A 22836-nucleotide genomic window follows, 5' to 3' on the forward strand; every position below is an offset into this window, starting at 1 on the left:
CAAGAAGAGGAAATTTGAATACACAGAAAGACACTAGAGTTGTACACACAAAAGAAAAGTATATGTGTGCTGGCTGATTTTATTTGTCAACTTGGCTAGACTATGGGGTGCCAGATATTTGGTGAAAATTATTATCGATCTTTCTGTAAGGGTGTTTTTGGATGAGATTTATATTTATATCTTTTAGTAGAGAAGATTATCCTTCATAATGTGGGTGGGTCTCATATATAATCAGTTGAAAGCTTGATTAGAGGCTGATTAGAGGACAAAATGGTGATGTCCTCTAAGCCAGAAGGAATTCTGCCTGCGGACTGGTTTCAGATTTTATCTGCAATATCCTATCTTCCAATTTCACCAGCACAGTGCCTTTGGTTTCAAATTTCAAACATTCCCTCTATTTTCAACTTGATGGTCTTCCCTATTAGATTTTGGACTTGCCAACACTCTACATTTTCTTGAGACAATTCTTAAAAATAATTATCTTTCTATTATGCATATATATATCCTTTTGGTTCTGTTTCTCTGGAGAGTCCTGACTAATGCACCTTATGACACATGGAGAGGAGGGGACATCTGAGGAGAGATGTTTCATGAAAAACCAAACCTACAGACATCTTCATCTTGAATATCTAGCCTCCAGAACTGTGAGAAAATTAATTTCTGCTATTAAAGTAATTCTCATGTTTTGTTGTGATAGCTTTGTCAAACTAATGCACCTAATGTGGTTGTAGGGAGTAACTCAAGGGTCCCACGAGCTAATAGAAATAATAACATAAAGACCCTAGTAATAGTGTCATAAGATAGTAGTAACAGAAGTATAGCAAGACGTTAGTGGAATTGTAGCAATGTATTAGTATGGAATAAGGTAATAATAGTGTATTATGAGAGCACTATTACAGTGAACTATGATTATAATACATGAGGTACTATAGTACGGTAGTAGTAAGATGGTCATAAGATAGTAGAGATATAATGCAGTAGGCAGTATGGAAGTGGAATAGGTCATAGAAATGTAGTTCATGAGTCAGGTAGTAATGAAGACAGACATGGCGGAGGTGCAATGAGGCCTCAACAGTGCTGGGAGTAAGGGTTTAAGGGAGTGGGAGCAGGGACAATAGTTATCATACTGACTCTGAGCTGGGTCCTCACTAAGTGCTGTTGGAGACTTCTTGTATTTAATCCTCATGGTAATAGTACCTTCCTCATTGGAGGATACTTGGAAGAAGGCAGTTTTCTTTTCACTCCTCTTATACCTATGAAGAAATTTAAGTTCATGGATGTGAACTTTAGTCAACTTGTTGCAAAATATGCTGGTAGCATATTTTTTAATCTCAGGATACTTACATGTGTCCAATCCCTTAACAGTGTACATATCTACTTTAAGATGGTATTTCAATCTATAAAATGATCACATTCCCTTTTCCTGACAGCAAAATAAGAACTTCACATGTAAAAATACAAGTTATTTCCACTTGATTCGTAACATCACATCTGACCAAAACAGAGAAGACTTTGCCAACTTTCTGTAAAGTAGAAGCAATTACTATTCATTTATATGGAAACATTTTTTGAATGTTACCAGACTCAAAAAATAACCAATAAAATCATAGTAAATAACACATAAAACCCAAAAATCATAGTTACGTGTGGTAAAAGTAGGAGTGATATGATACATCCAGGGCCTGTCTGGGGAAGGAACTTGGGGCACAACTTTTGTTTGGGGGTACACAAAGCTTCTATTACAGTTGCTGCCAAGCAAATACAGAAGACTTTTCACCTTTATTGTAAAATGACAATCCTTTTTGGATTTTCTTTGGTTCACAAAAAATGGGTACTAATGCAGATATTTTGTAAAGGTGATGTGGTACAATGCAAACTTCAAAAACAGGGGATACCTGTACATATGGTTGACTCTCCAGGTAGAAAAAATTGGGACAAATGGTCCAGTAATATCTGTTGCACCTGCTATGCCTACTGTTCTGGCTGCTGTTGTTGGAAAGTTGACAAAGTCTTCTCTGTTTTGGTCAGATGTGATGTTATGAATCAGGCTTAGTCTCTGCTTTCAGGTTTTTGTTATCTTGCCGTGTAGACTGTCTTGGATGAGAACACCTGCCTATCCCTTCCTGCTTGATTCAGACAGATTAGTTCTTAGTTTACTCCACCCTACACACTGTATTTGTACCAGCATGTGTGTGTATCCTAAATCATGTACAGAAACCTTAATTACAAATATTAAACAGTTCATCCCCTGTGAGCCTGTTGCTGTCATTAGCCGCTGTGTTCAACTGACTCCTTATTGTAGCCTCACATGACAGAACAGAGAGGAAACAAGCTACTTCATGACTGATAAGGGCACTAATTCCATTCATGAGGCCTCCACCCTGGTGACCTCATTTAGTCCTGATTACCTCCCAATGACCCCACCTCCTATAAGCTCCTATAACCATCATTGGGGTAAGGATGTCAACATATGAATTTTGGTAGTATACAAGCATAGTAAATATGAAATAAACTTGAGTTCATGAGCCCAAGAGGAATGCCAATTTCCCTACCTCTCTCTCTCTATATTGCTGTCTCTCTAGTGTCAATCATCAAAGTGATTAATAACATTTATTTTAAAATTGAGCTCTGACATTGCATAGTAGTTTTTAAAAATTATGTAATTGAGCCTCCATCATTACTGATAGTTACTTAATTTGTTATTATCTCCTTCTGAAGGTACTGTATTTTCTTTCCTTGCAACTTATAAATAAAGAATTAGCATCAGATATACATCTAATGTATTGAGCAACATGCTGGCCTAAGTAAATGAAAGGATGAATGAACAGAAAGCCTCTAGGAATATATTTTGATAAATACACAGGGACTGCTATTCTCCTCTTAGGTTATGAAGAGAACCTAAGTGACAGATTGATATATTTCCTGCTTTTAACTTTCAGAGAAAAATATCATGGAAAGAATCTACATGAAATAAATCAAGCAGTGCACTGTTCCCCACTGTAATTCTACAGTGACATTCCTCCCCCCTATACTTTTTTTGTAACTTGTCTACCCACATCTAAGTACAGAAAAGGCTACATGTAGTCAAAATTGTTCTGTTGCCCAGAAACAATGTAGGATACTGTTTTTCTGAACACTGCAATAAGAAAATGTTAATGGGGTCCACTCTGTTCAAGTTATTGTTCTCGGTATAGGAGGGTAAATATAAGTCTCGTTAAAATTTTCTTCATCTGAATTGCTAAGATAGATCCAAGCTTGTTTTATGTTCACATGCATATAGCAACATCCTAGAAAGTCATATTTCTCAAGGGTAGATTATGAGTAGAACTTTACTCATGGTTTGCAAACACTTCTCATCAATTCTGCATGTCATTTAGATAGCCAAAGGTGGCCTTGTGGACACTGTGTGTAGCAATGAACTTGGATGGAGACAAGGTAGGTTGTGGAGGTCTTGGCGAAGGGCCTTGGGATATGGGCAAATCCAGGACTATAGCAAAAAGCCCAAGAGACAGCTAAGATTTAAGCAGTGCCTCCCACATGCCCAACAAAGCTGTGTGCACTTGTGAGTGTATCAGAAAGGCATGGGAACTTGGTCTTGGTTACAGGAAGAATGAAAGGGTGGAGAAGTAAATCTTCAATTGAGGAAACGCTGTGTGAAGAACTTCCCCTGACCTCTCCTTGCTGCAGTACTTTTGCCAAACCCCTCTCAAAATCCTCTCTGAACTTATTTAAAATGATATTGAGTAAGCCACATTGCTAGTTAATCAAATAGCTAAACATTCATAAACTTTGTTCTCTTCCCTGAGTGCTTATTGATTACACACCCAGCAGTTGTCTTGCTGGTGCACTTTGTGTCTTGGCTTGTACAATTACTCTGAGTTTTGAGTTATAGGCAGTTGACCTTGATACCATGCAGAGTCAAAAATTAAACCTGCTTAAATTTCTCGATTCCTTCCCTTTCTTTTCCTCCCACATTGCTTTATTCCTTTCTGCAGCTCCTCAAAAGAAATGTGAATAAATTATGTTCATGTACAATTTAAAGAGCTCACTATTTAAATGTTGAGATATGCAACCACTTACAGTGAATTAACCATCCCAATGCCATTGATGCCCCTTGGTCTGGATATGGGGAGAACTGGACTTTCTTTGTGATTCATTGATAACTATTTTCCAATTTTTTATTTTAATGTAGTAAAGGGGAAATCATTGTCCTGGACAAGCGAAGAATGGGTTTCCTCTGATTTCTTGAAAAAAGAAAATAAGCTATCTCTTAATAGCTTTTTTCAAAGTTTTTTTCATAGTAAAACCTTAACTATTTTTAGAGCCATGATCTGCTCATTTTTTTGTCTCTTCTATTCAGTCAGTCACAATTATGCCTTTATCAGGGAATCTGTTAGAAGCCTTTTATAATTCCTATCCACCCCCACAACTTACTTATTATGTCCACAAAACAGTCTATACTAATCCCCATCATAAACTGAACATCTTCGATTAAAGCAATTTTGTTGAGGGAGGTACTATGTGCCCTGTCCCCACTTAATGAAGTGAAATCTGAGCTACCAGATGAAGCTATATAACATGGAGGGCAAGAGGCTCAGGGAGAAAAGAAAGAGAGTTCTTATTTCTGTGGCTTGCCTTGCACCCGGTACTGCTGGAAAGGAGACATAGAAGGAGACACATGTAGAGGCACTTGGAAGAGACACAGGGTGAGAATCACATGAGGAGGCTGACAATGGCAGGCCTTATCTTAATTTGTACTTTGATTTTTCTCTTTTCATGCCAGACTTGCTGGCTCATGCCCCTTTCCTGTGGGATCCCCACCAGAAAGTGCCTTAGACTTGTAGTGAGCTTTTGGGCCTCAGTGGCCCTGCTTTGGTCCAACTCTATTTGACTAGGCATTTACCCATAAGGGAATGGGTAAATTTGGATGCTATATTATGAAACTATTATCTTTTCTTCTCTTCTCTCTCTATGCACAATGACCATACTAAGGTTCTTTCACACTACAAGTCTCCTTTGCCTTTGTGTTCACTGTTGGCTGGATCCTTTTGAAGTGTGTAAGTCTGAGGTTCCTGGGGTGTCCTGTCCTGCACTAACATTTTGTTTACTAATATATAAGGGATCCTATTTACTTATGAATATCAGCAATTCTCATATCAAGAATATCTCCAGTTCATGAAGCATCACCAGAAGAGACTGACATTTTTATGAGCTTGACCCCAAAGAGACTGAACTTCCTGTTAAGTGTATTGACACGTTGATTGTGGTTCTGATTAAAAGCAAGAGAAGTATAAATATTGCAATAAAAAAATTTCTTTGCCTAAAATTGTCACAAAAGTAATAAATTTAAAGGAACTCCCCCCCAGCTATCATTAAAGGTAGAGGTTAGTGAATAAATAGCTTCTACTTTATCCACCTTCTTTGCTTTATCACACACCTATATAGTTATATATGTAAATGATATATTTTAATTATTTTTCCCCTATTATTATAATATGAAAGGTGCTCTTATGGTAGCTTAATTTGCTTGGATTGTGGTAACAAAGCCCCACAGACTGGAGGTTTAAATAACACAAATGAATTCTCTATAGTTCTGGAGGATCAAAGTCCAAAATCAAAGTGTTGGTTAGGTTGGTCCTAACAGAACTGTGAGGGAGGATCTGTTCTTTTTTTTTTTTTTTTAATAGAGGCATGTTTTATTTATTTGTTTGTTTGTTTTGTTTATACATGTACTGGGTACAGTCAGAAGCGCGGGAGGGTGAGAGAATCACCAGATCCAGAGCAGGGAGCAGAGCAGGCAGAAGGACCTAAGTACACTGCTGAGGGGAGTAGCGGGCGGCAGGAGAGGTCTGCGTGCCATATGGGACCCTCCTCCAGTGGCTGGGAAGCAGCCGGGGATAGAACCGGTGCCACAGAGGCCGCGGGCAGCTTCGCAACCCAGCACTCAACCGCTGCACCATGGGGGAGGCCAGGGAGGATATGTTCTAAGTCTCTGCTCTTGGTTTGTAAGTAACCATCTTCACCTCATGGTTTGTCACAAAGTTTTCACTCCATGTGTATCTCTCTACCCAAATTTCCCCTTTCAAGAAGGATACCAGTCGTATTGGATTAGGGGGCCATACTAATGACTTCATATTTGATTACCTCTATAAATTCTTGTTTCCAAATAAGACCACATTCTGAAATACTGGAGGTTACCATTTCAACATATTCATTTTGAAGGAACATAATTAAGCCCATATTAGATAGTGATTCAATTTACTTATTTTCTTCATAACAAACTGCACATTGAAGTAAAGTCATCATGAAACTAGAGAAATGGATGTTTTCACAAGAAATCATGGACTTGGAAACAAGTGCAAGAAACAGTGAAAATTAAAATGATTTTCCTTTGGGGAAGTGTTGAGTGTGTGTTTGCAAAAGAGCAACATTATATTACATAGGGATGTTTCAGAAGAAAGTATAGTGTGAGGACAGCAAAGCAGAGATGGACCCTGTAAGTTATGTCAGGTGGCCACCTAGCAGCATTAACTCAATTCCAGGTGACATCTTCACTTTCATTGAGACTCCACCTCTCCCCCAACCCTAGGTTATGTGGTTGATGTTGCATGGCTTTCCTGACCCTAAACTGAAGTGTGAGCATATGACTAAAGGTAAGCCAATTGAGTCCTCTTTCTCAGGTTTCTGAATATCAAATGAAGTGGTGAATACAAAGTAGCAGCAATGATTGATGTCCATTTACTCATTACAGCAGCACCTTATAAAGAAAAGCAAGCAATTTCAGTGTTCTGAGCTCCGTCCTGGTTCTGGATTTGGTTCTCTAGTCTCCCTGTAGATTTTGTGTTTTGCCTGATATCTTCTTACATATCCCTTTTGCTTAATCAGGAGTGATTTTTGATGCTTTTGATTGAAAATTACTAATTAGTATAAAGTTTTTTGAGAGATGATACTTGGTATTTCAGGATTTATAGATATTGCACTAATATTTGTACATATTTATGGATCTTAAGATAAAAAGAAGTAATAACTATATTCACTAAATCAGCCATTTTAATATTTCTTTTCAAAATGAGAAAAAATATACACATATACATATGAATATACCTGTTATATGTACATATTGTAATTATAAAATATAACACACAGTGTAATACATAAAACATATAGATGTGTATTTTATAATATATTATGTTGCACACAATATATTAAATATACAAAATATTACTTTTTCTTTATTTTTATTCTAAGCTAAACAAACATAACTGACTTAAGAATTATAGCTTTATCATAAAATAAAGAAAGGGGATATCATGCTAGTGAATAAGACAGAAATGCCCATGTGTTTGTGAAATCCAAAGCCATCCCTAGTCTTCTTTACACACACACACACACACACACACACACACACACACACATATTACCATGGTATAGTGATTGGTTAGTTTAATCAACAAATGCTTATGCTTATCCTTAATGTTTATCAGGAAATCATTATAGGAAAAAACACGTCTATGTATTTATCTGGAATGAGTTCTTTGTACATCTGGGATATTAAAGAACCCAAATAACTCAACAAAAAGAACCCAATTCAAAAAATGGTCAGAAAAGATAAATAGACACTTCTTCAAAGAAGACATACAGATGGCCAGCAGAAACATGAAAAAATGCTCATCAGGGAAGTGCAAACCAAAACCACAATGAGATACCACTTCACATCTGTGAAAATGGCCCATATCAAAAAGACCAGAAGCAACAAGTGTTCACTGTAAAGAAAAGAATGCTCATATACTTTTGGTGGGAATATAGACTGGTCCAGGCCCTATGGAAAACAGGAGGTTTCTCAAATATTAAAAATAGATCTACTATATGATCCAGCATTTCGACTCCTAGGGATCTTCCCAAAGATGCAAAAAAAGAAAAAAACCAAAAAAAAAAAAAACCAAACCCACAATAATTCAATGGGATGTATGTTCATTGCAGTACTATTTACAATAGCCAAGATGTGAAAACAACCTAAATGTCCAATGTCATATGAGTAGATTGTGAAGATGTGGTATATATATACTCAATGGACTACAGCTCAGATATAAATAAAAGATGAATTCTTGCCATTTGCAGCAACATGGTTGGAGCTGCAGGGTGTTAAGTGAAATAAGAAAAAAGATGATTTCATTCATGTGGAATATAGAGAAACAAAACAAAGGAATAGTTAAAACTAAACAAAAAAAACCTAGAAATTTGACTGTAGCATTGAGAATATCAAAGAAGGATAAGGACCAGTGGAGGATTATGGGTGATTTGGTGGTAGGTATGGTGTGGTAACACACATCTGAAGAGATGTGAACCTATAACTCTTTACCATATACAGTGTTATAAACCAACCAAAAATCATATAATACCATAAATAAACCATATAATAAAAATTAAATCAGCCATAAACCATATAATAAAAAAATTAAAGAACAACAATGAAGAGTTTAGAGTTCTGTTGAGAGACATAGTGCCTCGTCTCCTTAAATCACTTGCTGGTATCTTTCAAATGTTTAACAATAAAATCAAATATTTACCTACTGCTTTTTAGATTCAAGGCACTGTGTTTATATGTAATAATATAAGAGCAAATAAGACTTGAATTCTTTCTTTTAATAGCTCACAAAATACAAAAAATGTGAAATCAGAACATATTTGTGGAATTACAAGGATATTTAAAATTACTCTTATCCACTAATACCATCAGTAAAAGTAAAAATTTTTTAAATTAACAGACCTTCACCATGGAATCTAAGAAAAGTTTCTTGGGCCGTGATTATACATGATATTTGTCAGCAGTGTACATATGGTATTTCATATAAAGGCTATGTACAATCTTACAGAGATTTAAATAGGTACTTATGTTCAGAATCTACTGCCTAGTGATCTCTAAATCCCCTACTTAATTTTCTTTATTGCTATCTGACTTATGTTCTATGAGAAAAATACAAACATTGAATATGCTGGAAACATGGTAAGTGGAAAATCACATAAGAGTTGGAAAGAAGTAAAACTGCATGGTCAAAACAACACAGACCTGGGAGTCAGGCAAGCCAGCCCTCCCACTTCCTAGCAGGCTTGATACAACTTTTGGCCTCTGAGAGGCTCAATTTTCTCCATTGTGTAACAGGAGTAGTAACAATTCCTCTTCTATCTATCTCATTGGATTGTGTAAGTCTCAAATGAGAAAGTATTAAAAGTCTTAATACACAAATGTGAGTCATGAGAGTTAAATGATGTCACAGGTTAGATTAATTATGCTGGAAGCTTCTCAAAGCTGTTGCTATTACTCTCTAAAAGTCTGAGTAGACAAAGACAGCATTCACATATTTTTATCTTTCAGATGGGTGTGGGAGTGAGGTGGGATCGAGGAGTTAAGGGAGAGAGTACAAGCTGAATATGGGAAATTTATAATACACAATAAAATGCAGTAGAGTGAAGGACATTGAAGGGACTGACTGCATTTTTTTTAATCCTATGGTTTATGACATGCCTGTAATGGATTTCCCCAAATTATCCCCAAGGCAAGTGAAGACATTGAATGATCCAGGTGGATTTGAAAAATAACCTCTAAAAGAAAATGTGTTAATGGCTGGTCCCTAGAAAGGAAATTGAATATAAAACAGAAATAATATATCTTCAATTTCTTCAAGTAGAGAAATTGAATATAAAATAGAAATAATATATTATTTCTTCAATAAATTGAAGATAATAACATGTCTTCAATTGCTTTAACCATTCCATAACTTCAGTCTTCATAGTAACCTTAGCAGATAAGTAGGTTTGGAGAAAAACTAAATAAGCCAAGATGTATTGCTCTTCTTCTCTCTTAAAAAGAACAGAAAGTCTGAGTCATAAAATAGAGGCCCTAGTCACTACTTAGAATTTCAAACTTGTCATTTCTGTAGCGTCTATTCTTAAACATGATATATAAAAAATAACTCTGGACATTTAATGCCTGCTTTTTTTTTTTTTTTTGAGGGGAGAGAGAGAGTGTGTGTGTGTATAGTTAAATGGACTGAGACTTTTTGATGATTTCCACTCTTAAAACATTGCAGTCTTAATCAAATCAAATGCACCCGTTTTACTACTTTCTGGCTTTTCTAAAAGTGGTAAAGTTAAAAAAAGGCCTGTGTTTGTGTGTGTGTGTGTCTTCATGTGCATGTGGGTGCTTAGTTTCAGCTCTCAGATTTTCTTTTTGATTGGTTAGTCGCTGGATTTTACATACATAGGAAGGAAAAGTCAAGGATTACAAAAGTTTAAGAGCTATCAGTGATGATATTTATATCCTGAATTATTATGTGAATGTCTAACTTTGATCATCTGCAGCACTTTCCTATGGGTAACCCCCATAAGGCACACTAGTATAACTTCTAATGCTTCTTCTTGTCACTCCCTCCCCCCCCAAAGTTTAAGATCCCAGCTTAGAGATGGTGATAGTTATGATGATGTGACACTGCTGTTACTTCTTGAGGTTGCTTTGTTTCGTGCATGAAGATAGAACGTACACAATCTGACATATGACACACTGCCGCTGACTGGGGTGGACCGATAGGAGCTGGTCTTTGACCAGGCCTCATGTCGCTCCCAGGGAACTGCTCATTTTAGTTCACACTTTCATGTGCAGTGCAATATTGTCTATGTCAGAGGAACTTCCCACAACCAGCCCTCTTTCAAAAACATTTAGGCATTGCCAGTCCCCCAGACATCCTGATTTTTCATTTAATTTTCCATGATTTGAATTTTCCACTTTAAATATTGCACTTATAGGAGGGTTATGGGGGAGCCAAATAAGGGATCAGGAAAAAAATAATAACAATAAATAAAAAACCAAAATTAACATGCAACTATAAATCAAAGACATTCTGCAGGGGAGGAGGAGGGAAAGGGATCAAAACGGGAGGGAAGAGGACAAGGGACTATGGCGATGGTGCATGGGTGAATTGGTGGTGGGGATTTTACAGGGACTACACCTGAGGGGAGAAAGCAAACTTTGTACAAAAATGAACAATGATGTATATATGCATTTATACATACATGTATATATAAATAAATAAAGTATAAAAAAATAAATATTGGCTAGGATTCAAAAGCCTGGCTTCTTAGGGAGATTGGGCTTCCTTCATCCCAAGGAGGTGATGCTGACCTAACTGGGTGATGCTGACATTACTGGGTGATACAAACTTTTGTTTGTACTCATAAGCAAAGAAAGTCAGGAGACATTTGAATGAATTTATTTATAATTTTACAAATAGTTATGTGATTGCCTTTATAGGACAGATCTTGATAACCAAGACATGCGTTAAACATAATTTCAGCTCATCCTTCCATCCTAAGTGATGTTATAGCAATTGTATGCAAACCCTCCCCCCCCCCACACACACATATTGATTGTATAACTTTTGGACAGCTTTATTTCTTAGGCTAGATGAGATGTTTCCATAGATTTTCTTTTGCTAGCCACTGTGTTCACTGTGTTCAAGAAAACCAGTTGAAAATTTGTAGGCTTACGTCCAATAAAAATTTATATCCATTAGAAAAACAAGCTATAATGGGAGAAAATATACATACATATATAGGAATATCATTTTAAATAACAGTTATGACTATTAAAATACAGGGATGATTTTCAAATGTATATCATATGTCTTGTTAAGATCCAACAACTTCAATACAACTCAACAATTATTGAATATATACAATTTGCCTAAAACTGTACTGGGGCATGAGATACAAAGATAACTAAAACATAAACTCTGCCTTTAAGTATCTGCCAACTTAAAAGGGAACAAATAACCAGTAAATCATTTAAGAGCAGTACTGTGAGACACAGGAAAGGGAGGGTGGGTGATTACTTTTGGGAAAGTGTTCGGGAAACTTCTCCAAGATAGGCTCTCTTAGTCTAGGTTTGGAAGTTGAGTCAAGTAAGGAATGCCATTTCACTTAGGGGAAACTGTAGAAGCAAGAATACAGAAAACAGATTTTTATTCATTGTTTGGAAATTGCTGCAGTTTTCCCAGGGGCTATTCAGAGAATCTCAAGAAAGCTGGTATGACAATTTAGGGAGCATTTTGGACAATGCTAAAGGGTAAAGTGGGAGAGGTGAGCTTTAATCAAGCCATTGGGAACTATAGGAAGGGAGTTGGATTTAATATTGTAGGCAGTGGGAAAACACTGAGGTGTTTAAGAGTGATCTATTCAGATGCATTAATTAAAAAACAAAACACTAGATGCTGAGAAAGCTTTCGACAAAGTGCAACACCCATTCATGATAAAAGCCCTTGAAATTCTTGGGATACAAGGAACATACCTCAACATCATAAAGGCCATCTATGACAAGCCAACAGCCAGTATCATTCTCAATGGTGAAAAGCTGAAAGCAATTCCATTAAGATCTGGAACAAGACAAGGATGTCCACTCTCACCATTGCTTTTCAATATAATACTGGAAGTCCTAGCCAGGGCAATAAGACAAGAGAAAGACATCCAAGGAATCCAAATAGGAAAAGAAGAAGTCAAACTATCACTATTTGCAGACGATATGATATTATACATAGAGAACCCCAAAAACTCCACAGAAAAGCTAATTCAACTCATCAATCAGTTCAGTAAAGTGGCAGGATACAAAATCAACACGCAAAAGTCAGTAGCCTTCCTATACACAAACAATAAATCTGAAGAAGAAGAAATCAAAAAGACCATCCCTTTTGTTATTGAAACAAAAAAAATCAAATATTTGGGAATAAATCTAACAAAAGAGGTAAAGGACCTATACAAAGAAAACTATAAAACACTGTTAAAAGAAATAGAAGAAGACACAAAGAAATGGAGAGACATCCCCTGCTCATGGATTGGAAGAATAAACATTATTAAAATGGCCATCCTTCCAAAAGCAATATACAGATTCAATGCTATTCCAATCAAAATTTCAATGTCATTCTTCAAAGAAATAGAACAATTATTGATGAAATTCATATGGAATCACAAAAAACCCCGAATAGCCAAAGCTCTCCTGAAAAAAAAAGAAGGGAATGGAGGCATCAGACTCCCAGACTTCAAACTATACTACAAAGCCATAATCATCAAAACCGCATGGTATTGGAACAAGAACAGACATACAGACCAATGGAATCGAATAGAAAATCCAGAAATAAACCCACAGGTTTATGGTCAACTAATCTTTGACAAAGGAGCAAAGACTATGCATTGGAGCAAAGAAAGTTTGTTCAATAAATGGTGCTGGGAAAACTGGGTCGCTACATGCAAAAGAATGAAGCTTGACCACCACCTCACACCATACACAAAAATCAACTCAAAATGGATTAAAGAACTAGACATAAGACCTGAAACCATAAAATATATAGAAGGAAATATAGGCGAAACACTACGTGATTTGCACATCAAAGACATCTTTACAGACACATCACCCAAAGCAGTGATAGTGAAGGCAAAGATAAACAGCTGGGACTATATCAAATTAAAGAGCTTTTGCACAGCAAAAGAGACAATAACAAAAACAAAGAGAAACCCCACCAACTGGGAGAACATTTTTGCACCCAACACTAATGATAAAGGACTGATCACAAAAATCTGCAAAGAGCTGATGAGACTCAACAACAACAAAGAAAATAATCCAGTCAAAAAATGGGCAGAAGAGCTTAAAAGAAACTTCCCTGAAGAGGAAATGCAAATGGCCAACAGGCATATGAAAAAATGTTCAACATCACTTGTCATCAGGGAAATGCAAATCAAAACTACCATGAGATACCATCTTACACCAGTGAGAATGGCACATATTAAAAAAACTAGCAACAACAAATGTTGGCGAGGGTGTGGAGAAAAAGGAACTCTTCTGCACTGTTGGTGGGAGTGCAAACTGGTCCAACCACTGTGGAAAGCTGTGTGGAGATTTCTGGACCTACTAAACATAGAGCTTCCATATGACCCAGCAATTCCACTCCTAGGTATTTACCCAAAGGACACAGAAACATCAATTCCAAAGAACACCTGCACCCCTATGTTTATAGCAGCACTGTTTACAATAGCTAAGCTTTGGAAACAACCCAAATGCCCAAAAATAGATGACTGGATCAAGAAGATGTGGTACATATATACCATGGAATATTACTCAGCATTCAAAAAAGATAAACACATGCAATTTGCTGCAACATGGATGGCGCTGGAAGGGATCATGCTCAGCGAAATAAGCCAAAAAGAAAAAGAAAAATACCGGATGGTCTCACTCATAGCAGGAATCTAGAAAACTTAAATAAGGGACCAGGAAAATGAATAACTATAAGAAAGTGAAAATCAAAATCAACAAAAAACTATGAACCAGAGACACTTTTAGGGGGGCGGGGGCGGGAGGGGAGGGATTGGGGTCAGAATGGGGGGCTGCAATTGTATGGGGAATATAACAATAAAATTTATAAAAAAAAAAAAAAAAAAAAAAAAACCACTACCCGGCACCCTTGTAAATGCCTCCCTCCTCCACCTTGATCCCACTTCTTCATAGAAGATCATCTTTCCTAAAACTTGTGATCATCTTATCCCTTTCATATTATAGGAATTGATTGTTGAAAGATAGATTTCATTTCATGAATCCCTTCTTTTAATGTATTGTTATAATAATCTTTGCCAAGATAAAAAGTTGAGAGTTGAAGTTGAGAGTTTATGTGTAAAATCTCCATTTCTGAGATCATTTTGAAATAGTGGAAATTTGACTTGTCAGAATCAAGAGTTTCAGTATTTGTAGTAATTAATGTGATCTGTTGGTTTTTCAAACACAGTGAGGACCATTGGAAAGGAAAATGGTTTTTCTTTAGTTATCCATTGTAGGAAGAAGATTCTAGATCTGGGTGAGTTTATTGAGACATGTGGGACTCCATAACCCATTTTGGTTTTAGTATATTTTTAAACATACTAAATTCAGGAACCTATGTTAAAGACTATATTTTTAAAGAAGAGTGTGCTTTCTTTTAAAATGCTAACTAGCAGAAATAAATGGGTACTGGAATTAAATTAGCCTAGAATCACAAATTCCTGTTTGAATTCAAAATGTTTCTGATTTAGAGAGAAGTAAGCTTATAAAATGTGGTTACATTGATTACCATTTTTATACTGACCACAGTTTGAATAGTTATGTAGGAATTTTTGCCAGTATTATGAACAAATTAAGGCTTCAAAATATCTTCTGTGCAGTGCCTGCATAGAGTGGGCATTCAATAAACATTTAGTTGAATCATAGCAGTTCTCACCACAATAAGTTACTTTTTAAAGCTGTATGCTTTTATTTTATATTCACAATTTTTACAAGGCCTTTGAAACTTTCTCATGATGGGGGATTACTATTCACTATTGTAAAGAGGATAGCCGTAATTTCTTAACAGGCTCTTTTTCACATATAATCCTGTTCATAGCCCTATTTAGATCCCTTTAATCCTTCTAGGACTTCATTTGGTCCCACATTTAATTCAGTAAACATTTATGCAGCATCTGCTCTGTGCAAGGAATTGAGACATATGTGAAGAACATATTAGTTGGCACTAGTTTTATTGTTCTGTACCAGTAAGTTTCAGTGGCTCAATATGTGTGTCCGGAGTCTTCCATTAACTGAGAGCAGAGGTCATTTTTCTCTCATTTTCTTCCTTTTTTAATTCTGCACCATCTTTAACAAGTTGTAGTATATAGAATTCCAATTTCATTTCAGCAAGTCACAGGTACTTTTACTGAAAACATGGAGAAACCAGAAATAACTGAGGGAGAGAAAAACAAATGTAAGAAAAGTTGAATGCTTGTCCAGCTTAGAAGTGCTAGTGTCAGAACTTGGGTTCAAATGTTCATTATTCAGTAGCTGTGTGACTTTGGATGAGGTATTAAGTATTTAGAAAACTCCATTTCTTTATCCATAAAATGAGGACTAATATATTTCGCATAAACTCATTTTAAGAATTCAAAGAAATAATGCATACAGAATGTCATACATTGTTTTTGCTGCATAGATGTTAGTGATTATTATATAGAAATGAATATAGAAGGGAATTTTTCCTCTAAAACTTTGGTTTTTTTTTCCTCTAAAACTTTGGAAGAGATAAAGAAAGCTAAGGAAGTAACAGGTCCTGCTTGTATTACATTCTATTCTCTATTTTGCCTATCAGGCGTGTTTCAGACGGTCCTTTGTCCAGAATAACTCTTGGATCGAGCGCATGCTATACTGACATGTATATCAGAAAAAATAAGGCTTGAGAAACAGATCATACATTGTGTAATATAAGACAGTATGTGGAGAGCCTTTTGAGCATCTACATTTAGATCTTTGTGTCCCTAAAATCACAGTGTAAACTGAGATGATAAGAATTAGAACTTGAAGTTTTAAAAACCAGAAAAAAGGCACATTTAAACAATGCCATTTAACAGTATTCAAATTATTTGCAGTAAACCAATAATCTTATAATTTGTAGATCATCAGTTATAGTTTTTAATTTTCTTATTAAAACCTAGAGAAAGTGATATTTTGAAAAGCTCATAGTGATCAAGAGATGAAAATGAAAATTCTTATAGAGTATTCAGTTTTATTAATGCCAAATGAAATCATACTTTTAAAGAAAATTCATGTACTGCCTTTTTTTAGTAATGGTTAAAAAAGTCTCAGAACTTTTAAAGTTACCCATTAGCTTATGTTTCCAATATTTTTCAATATTCTAACATTCCAGTATTTCTTCAATGCCTTTGTTTGTTACAAGAATAGGTTGGACTATTTCTCCTCGGCTGCTTGGGGAAACCCACAAGCTGTTTCTTTGTGTATCCTGGAGATTTATTGTTTTAGCTAAGTGAGGGATGTGCCTTTGTCAGGCAGGCAGAATCATGTGGTTGATTACCCAGAAGCGGTGGTCAGAAAACCAGTAGCAACAGCAGCAGCAACAGCAGCAACAGCAGCAGCAGCAGCAGCAGCAGTAGCAGCATAACTGAGAACTTGTTAAAAATGCAGATTCCCTGGTTCCACCCAGAGTCAGAAATTCTGCAGGTGGAACCCAACCAAAGCTAAAGAATTACTGTCCTTAAGAGTGATCCTTACTTAAGAGTGCTAGTCATATGCTGGATAAGGAAAGACAACATGACTATATTTGTTTGATATATTTAAAACACTTTATGAACATTATATGAAGCCCTAAATAAAAGACCTTATTCTCTATGAAGCATTGCCAGATCACATTAATGAAAATGAAACTTCTTTTCTCTATTCTACTGCTAAAGAAGTTGGCCTCCCATCTCTAGCTAGGTAAGCACAATTTCTTATTTTTTTTTCAGTAGTGCATAGTCTGCCACCCAGTTACTGAGATGTTTAAATATTAAAATTAAATTGAATAAATGCCTAAGACTAGCAAATGTGGGCAATTTATTACACTTTGTTTTTTTTTTTAGATAATAAATTTTATTGTTATATTCCCCATACAATTGCAGCCCCCCCATTCTGACCCCAATCCCTCCCCTCCCGCCCCCGCCCCCCTAAAAGTGTCTCTGGTTCATAGTTTTTTGTTGATTTTGATTTTCACTTTCTAACAGTTATTCATTTTCCTGGTCCCTTATTTAAGTTTTCTAGATTCCTGCTATGAGTGAGACCATCCGGTATTTTTCTTTTTCTTTTTGGCTTATTTTGCTGAGCATGATCCCTTCCAGCGCCATCCATGTTGCTGCAAATTGCATGTGTTTATCTTTTTTGAATGCTGAGTAATATTCCATGGTATATATGTACCACATCTTCTTGATCCAGTCATCTGTTTTTGGGCATTTGGGTTGTTTCCAAAGCTTAGCTATTGTAAACAGTGCTGCTATAAACATAGGGGTGCAGGTGTTCTTTGGAATTGATGTTTCTGTGTCCTTTGGGTAAATACCTAGGAGTGGAATTGCTGGATCCTGTGGAAGCTCTATGTTTAGTAGGTCCAGAAATCTCCACACAGCTCTCCACAGTGGTTGGACCAGTTTGCACTCCCACCAACAGTGCAGAAGAGTTCCTTTTTCTCCACACCCTCGCCAACATTTGTTGTTGCTAGTTTTTTTAATATGTGCCATTCTCACTGGTGTGAGATGGTATCTCATGGTAGTTTTGATTTGCATTTCCCTGATGACAAGTGATGTTGAACATTTTTTCATTTATTACACTTTGTTAAAATTCCTTACTTTGCTGTGGAATTCAAACATAACAGTTAAGGGGGAAGATCAAAAGAAGAAAAGGGAAGAAGTATGGAGAAACTTAGGAAGAAGGGTCAAAGAAAGATTGAGGGGTATACTCTATGTTTACACCCAATTGTTGAATTTCCTTTGACTTACAGTGCACACTCAACTTATTTTATTGAGCTATGCTAAGATTTTCTTCAATTAAATTTTCTAAATTAATTTTAAAATCATTTCAATTGCTACTGAGCTCTGGGCACTGTGCTTGGTGGAACAGTGATTTCTGTGTTGAAACGTCGGCACTGTTGGCATTTGGGGCATTTGTGGGTACTGTCAATGTGCATTGTAAGGTGTTTAGCAACATCCCTGGCCTCTACCCACAAGATGTCAGAAACACCCTCCACCCCACATTGTGACAGTCCAAAATATCTCCAGACAGTGCTAAATACACCCCAGGGGGAAAACGTCCCCTCCAGTTAAGACCACAGAGCTTATGGAAGAAATAGACAAAACACAGAAGTTTCTCAAATAACATGATAGGTGCCATGATGCCATAGAGCCAATGGGAGTGCAGTAAAGGGGCACTTAGAAGGGATAGGGAAACTACCTGAATGCCCCAAAACAGATGAATGGGTTGAGAAAATATGGAACACACAATGGAATACTACTCTGATCAAAAAAAGATAAAATCATGCCATTTGTTGGAACAGGCATGGAGCTGAAAGGGATTATGCTCAGTGAAATAAGCCAGAAGAAGAAAGATAAATAGTGGATGGTTTCACATAGAGCCAAAGACAAACTTTAAAACCAACCCTTGAAAGCTGACCATAGAAGTGAAGCATTTAGGAGAGGAGGGAGAGCGGTGAAAAATAGGATGAGAGGTGGGGGAGAGCACAATAGACTATGCTAGAGGGTTATGAGTACTTTGGTGGTGGAGAGATATGGTAATCACACCTGAGGAGAGAAATCCTATACTGTCAAAAAAATTAACAAAGGTGTGAAACAATGGTGCTTCATTAAAAAATTTAAAAAAAATAGAAAGAAAGGCACACTGACCTCACAAAGACTGGGGGCCGAAGGGTGGGAGACAGGATATGAAATGGAGTGTAATCTTGAATATTGAATAGCAGTCTGTGAGAGAAACAAGGCACAGGGAGGCAGGGAGGAAGAGTGAAAAGTAATGGGGTATTGCTTGTTCCAGGCTGAAGACATGACAAGAAAAGCATACAGGCCTGAACCAGCTTGACTAATATAGGGCCTATGAGTGGGTAAGTGCCATGCTACTGAAGTTTAACCCAAGAAGGGGGGTTAGTGCACTTCGCAGGCACAAGGCTACAGAACACATTTTTCATAGCCCAAGGTCAGTCTTCTGTTACCCTTTACAGTGAAGTTATCATCATCCATTTTCCTCTCATCACTGCTGGGGAGTCCATTAAATACGTGCTACTCCACATTGTCTCAACAGTTAATACACTGTAAAAAAATACTTTTTTTTTTTTCACCTAGCACTGAATTCTGTTGAGATTTTGCAGAATCTCAGGTATGTTTTTGTTCAGGTTTGGGGCAAAGGCACTTAAAAACATGCATAATATTTGAAACTAGAGGAGAGAATAGCTTTGGTAATTTATTCCTTTATTCACCCTCAAATTGTTCATAAAGGTCAAAAAACAATTTTTGGGATAAGTATTATTTTTTTCTGGGCTCTCTTGATTTTCTGTGAACCATAGGGAGACAGGAGCAGTGTCTTTTTAATGTTTAACAAGTCTAATACAAGGATTGTGCTCAACCAATGTTTATTGTTGAATATATTTTCATTTGTTAGTAGTGAAGATAACAACATTTTGTTCTAGTCCCCTTAGGCTGCTATGACAAAATACCATACACTGAGTAGCTTGAGCAAGAGAAATTTATTTCTAAGAATTTTGGAGGCTGGAAGTCCAAGATTAAAGTGCTGGAAGATTCAGTATTTGGTGATATCCTGGTTTATGGTTCAGAGATAGCTACCTTTTGCCATAACCTCACATGGCAGAGGGGGCAAGGCGTCTCAGGGGTTTCTTTTGCAAGGGTACTCTGTACCTCTCGAAAGCCCCATCCCCAAAAGCCAGCACATTAGTGATTACCAAGTTAAGGAATTGTTTTTAACTCTATTACAAATGCATCTCTTTTTTTTCAAATAGAAAAGTTTTATTTGTATTACTTTTTTCTGATTACCTTTTTTTTCTTTATACATGAATTGTTTTAGCTTAAACATTATATTCATTGTAGAAAATTTGGACTATGCAGAAAATTCTGAAATAATACGCCTTAGCTTTCTTAGCTTTCTCACCCATGAAATCAACCATGAAACCATGAATCTACCGTGAACCATGAAATCAAGAGGTTCAACTCTCATGGCTTCCCCCCTTCCCTACCATTGGTCTATGATTCTAGGAATTTTAAGAAATTGAAAGTGTATGCCTATGATGCCAGCCCTCCCCATGATGATCTACCCTCCATAAGAATAAGCATAGTATAAGATACAAAGTCTTTATAAATATTTTCAACTTTTTAAAATTCCTAGACTTACAGAGCAATATATCTGTGTGGGAGCAAGCCTCAAGAGTTGAACCTCTTGATTTCACAGGTGAGGAAACTAAGGCACATAGCTTCTTAGTATAGAACCAGGATTATGATCCAAGTCTCTGGACTTCTATGGTGGACACAATAGGAATTACTAAGAGCTGTGCTTACCTGAAAATTCTATATCTTTCTAAGTAGCAGGCCACTTCATATCTGCACCACTGAAGCCTGGATTGTAGAGCTTTCTCTTGTGTAGTTTGTTTTTTTGTAGATAAGTTTCAGAAGAAGACTGACTTCAAGGACATATGAAAAAGCACATTTCAAAAAAAAATGTGTGTATGCCTATTCTTTTATATCAGTATTGGACAATATCGTCCAGATGTCCATTTATAATAACCTGTCTGTTTTATTTTTCCCAAAGCGGAAACAAAAACCCTGCAACATTCAGTTTTGCATAGGATTTTGTTAGTCAAGTCCACATCTGTTTGCTTCTTAATAGTGAGTCATCTCTGTTCCTTGTAAGTAGGGCAGGAGGGCAGATGGAATTTCCCAGCTGACTCCTTGGTCACTGCTTCCTGTCTCTGCTGCTCTTTATTCTCCATGGCACGACTTCACTGGCAAAAAAGTGAAACAGATACTGCCCTGGGGTAGGTCGTTTGTACTGACTCAGAAGCCTTAGGCTTGCATTATGGTCAGTTCAGGTCAAAACAAATATCTGACTTTAACAACAGTGTGAATAATGGAATTTCTTCCCGTTTTATAGCTCAACATTCCACCTAGAAATGAACACTGATGACACTCAGCCTATAAAAGGCCGTCAAGTACTGTGTTTGTCAGAGGTGATGAGGCTCAGGGGCTGGGTCATCGCTGAAAGACATTGAACTGCTGTGCTTCTCTGCTTGCTCACATGAAACAAAAACAAAAACGAAAACAAACATTAACCGAAGGCTGAGTAAGTGTTGACATGCAAAGTCTCTCTCCCTAATCTTGCTTGTTCCTGAATCTTGACAGCATCAGGCCCATGTTTAGATTGGGGGTGTGTGTGTGTCCCCCTCTAGAAGGTGGCAATGCCAAGAATAGAAGGAAAGATTCTTATTGAAGATGCATTAAATTCCTATTGCAGTTAGCATGTCTGGGGCACTCACTTAAATGCTTAAAATAACATACTCCCTTGCTCAGCTGTTATTTTTGCATTCCATGTATAAAACTTGAGTTATTCAATGACCTTGCTTTGAGGATATTCATCATATTTTATTGATCTTCTCACTGTCTAGGATAATGGGAAGCATAGAATAAATGTTCAGTAGATACTGCTTAGACTAAATTAGCTCTAAGATTTCAAAGTTTTAGGATGCCACTGAATCATGCAAGTTGTTTTCCAAGACTTCAACTGCCATGAGGAAAATCAAGAGCTTGGAAAGTCACAGAAGGATTAAACTCTAACCTTTATTATTTCATAATTGGCATTTGGAGCCTATAAGCTCTTTCTCCTTGTGTTTCTTAAACACAAAATAAAATAAGACAAGCAAAACAAAATAAAAACAAAGCGCCTGTGATTAAAAAAAAATAAAAAGATATATTTCTAGTTTAAGCCAATCACTGTCCCTCACATCTAGAAACTCAGGGCATAAGTGCAGATGGATGGAGAAAAGAAGATCTCCCTTCTTTCTGTTCCTGCTCTTGTCCCAGTGTGGGAGTCTAGAGAGTACATGTGGTTAGCTAGCATGCAAGTTCAAGTTCCCTGCCCACCAAGCAAATACACACACCATGTAGTGTGGTCCACCAGTGGGAGAACAAATCTGGTGAGAGACCGGGTCTATCAGTACCTGGAATCGGTCTCAGTGTCATGTAGGCAGAGAATCTGGGATCTGGGGTATCAGAAGCATGGTCTGGGGTGGGGTGCTTGTGTAATAGATGGGCATGGGGTCCTGTCGGGCATGGTCTGACCTCTAGGCCACCTTGCCCCATGAAGAACATGACTGGAAGAAGCGTCTCTAAAATTCACAGTCCAGCGAAGGATTCCCATTGGTACAGGTTTGTGAGCAGTACTGTTTAAAAATAAGCCTGGAAACTTGT

This window comes from Talpa europaea (assembly GCF_964194135.1).
Source record: "Talpa europaea genome assembly, chromosome: 7".
Lineage (NCBI taxonomy): Eukaryota > Metazoa > Chordata > Mammalia > Eulipotyphla > Talpidae > Talpa > Talpa europaea.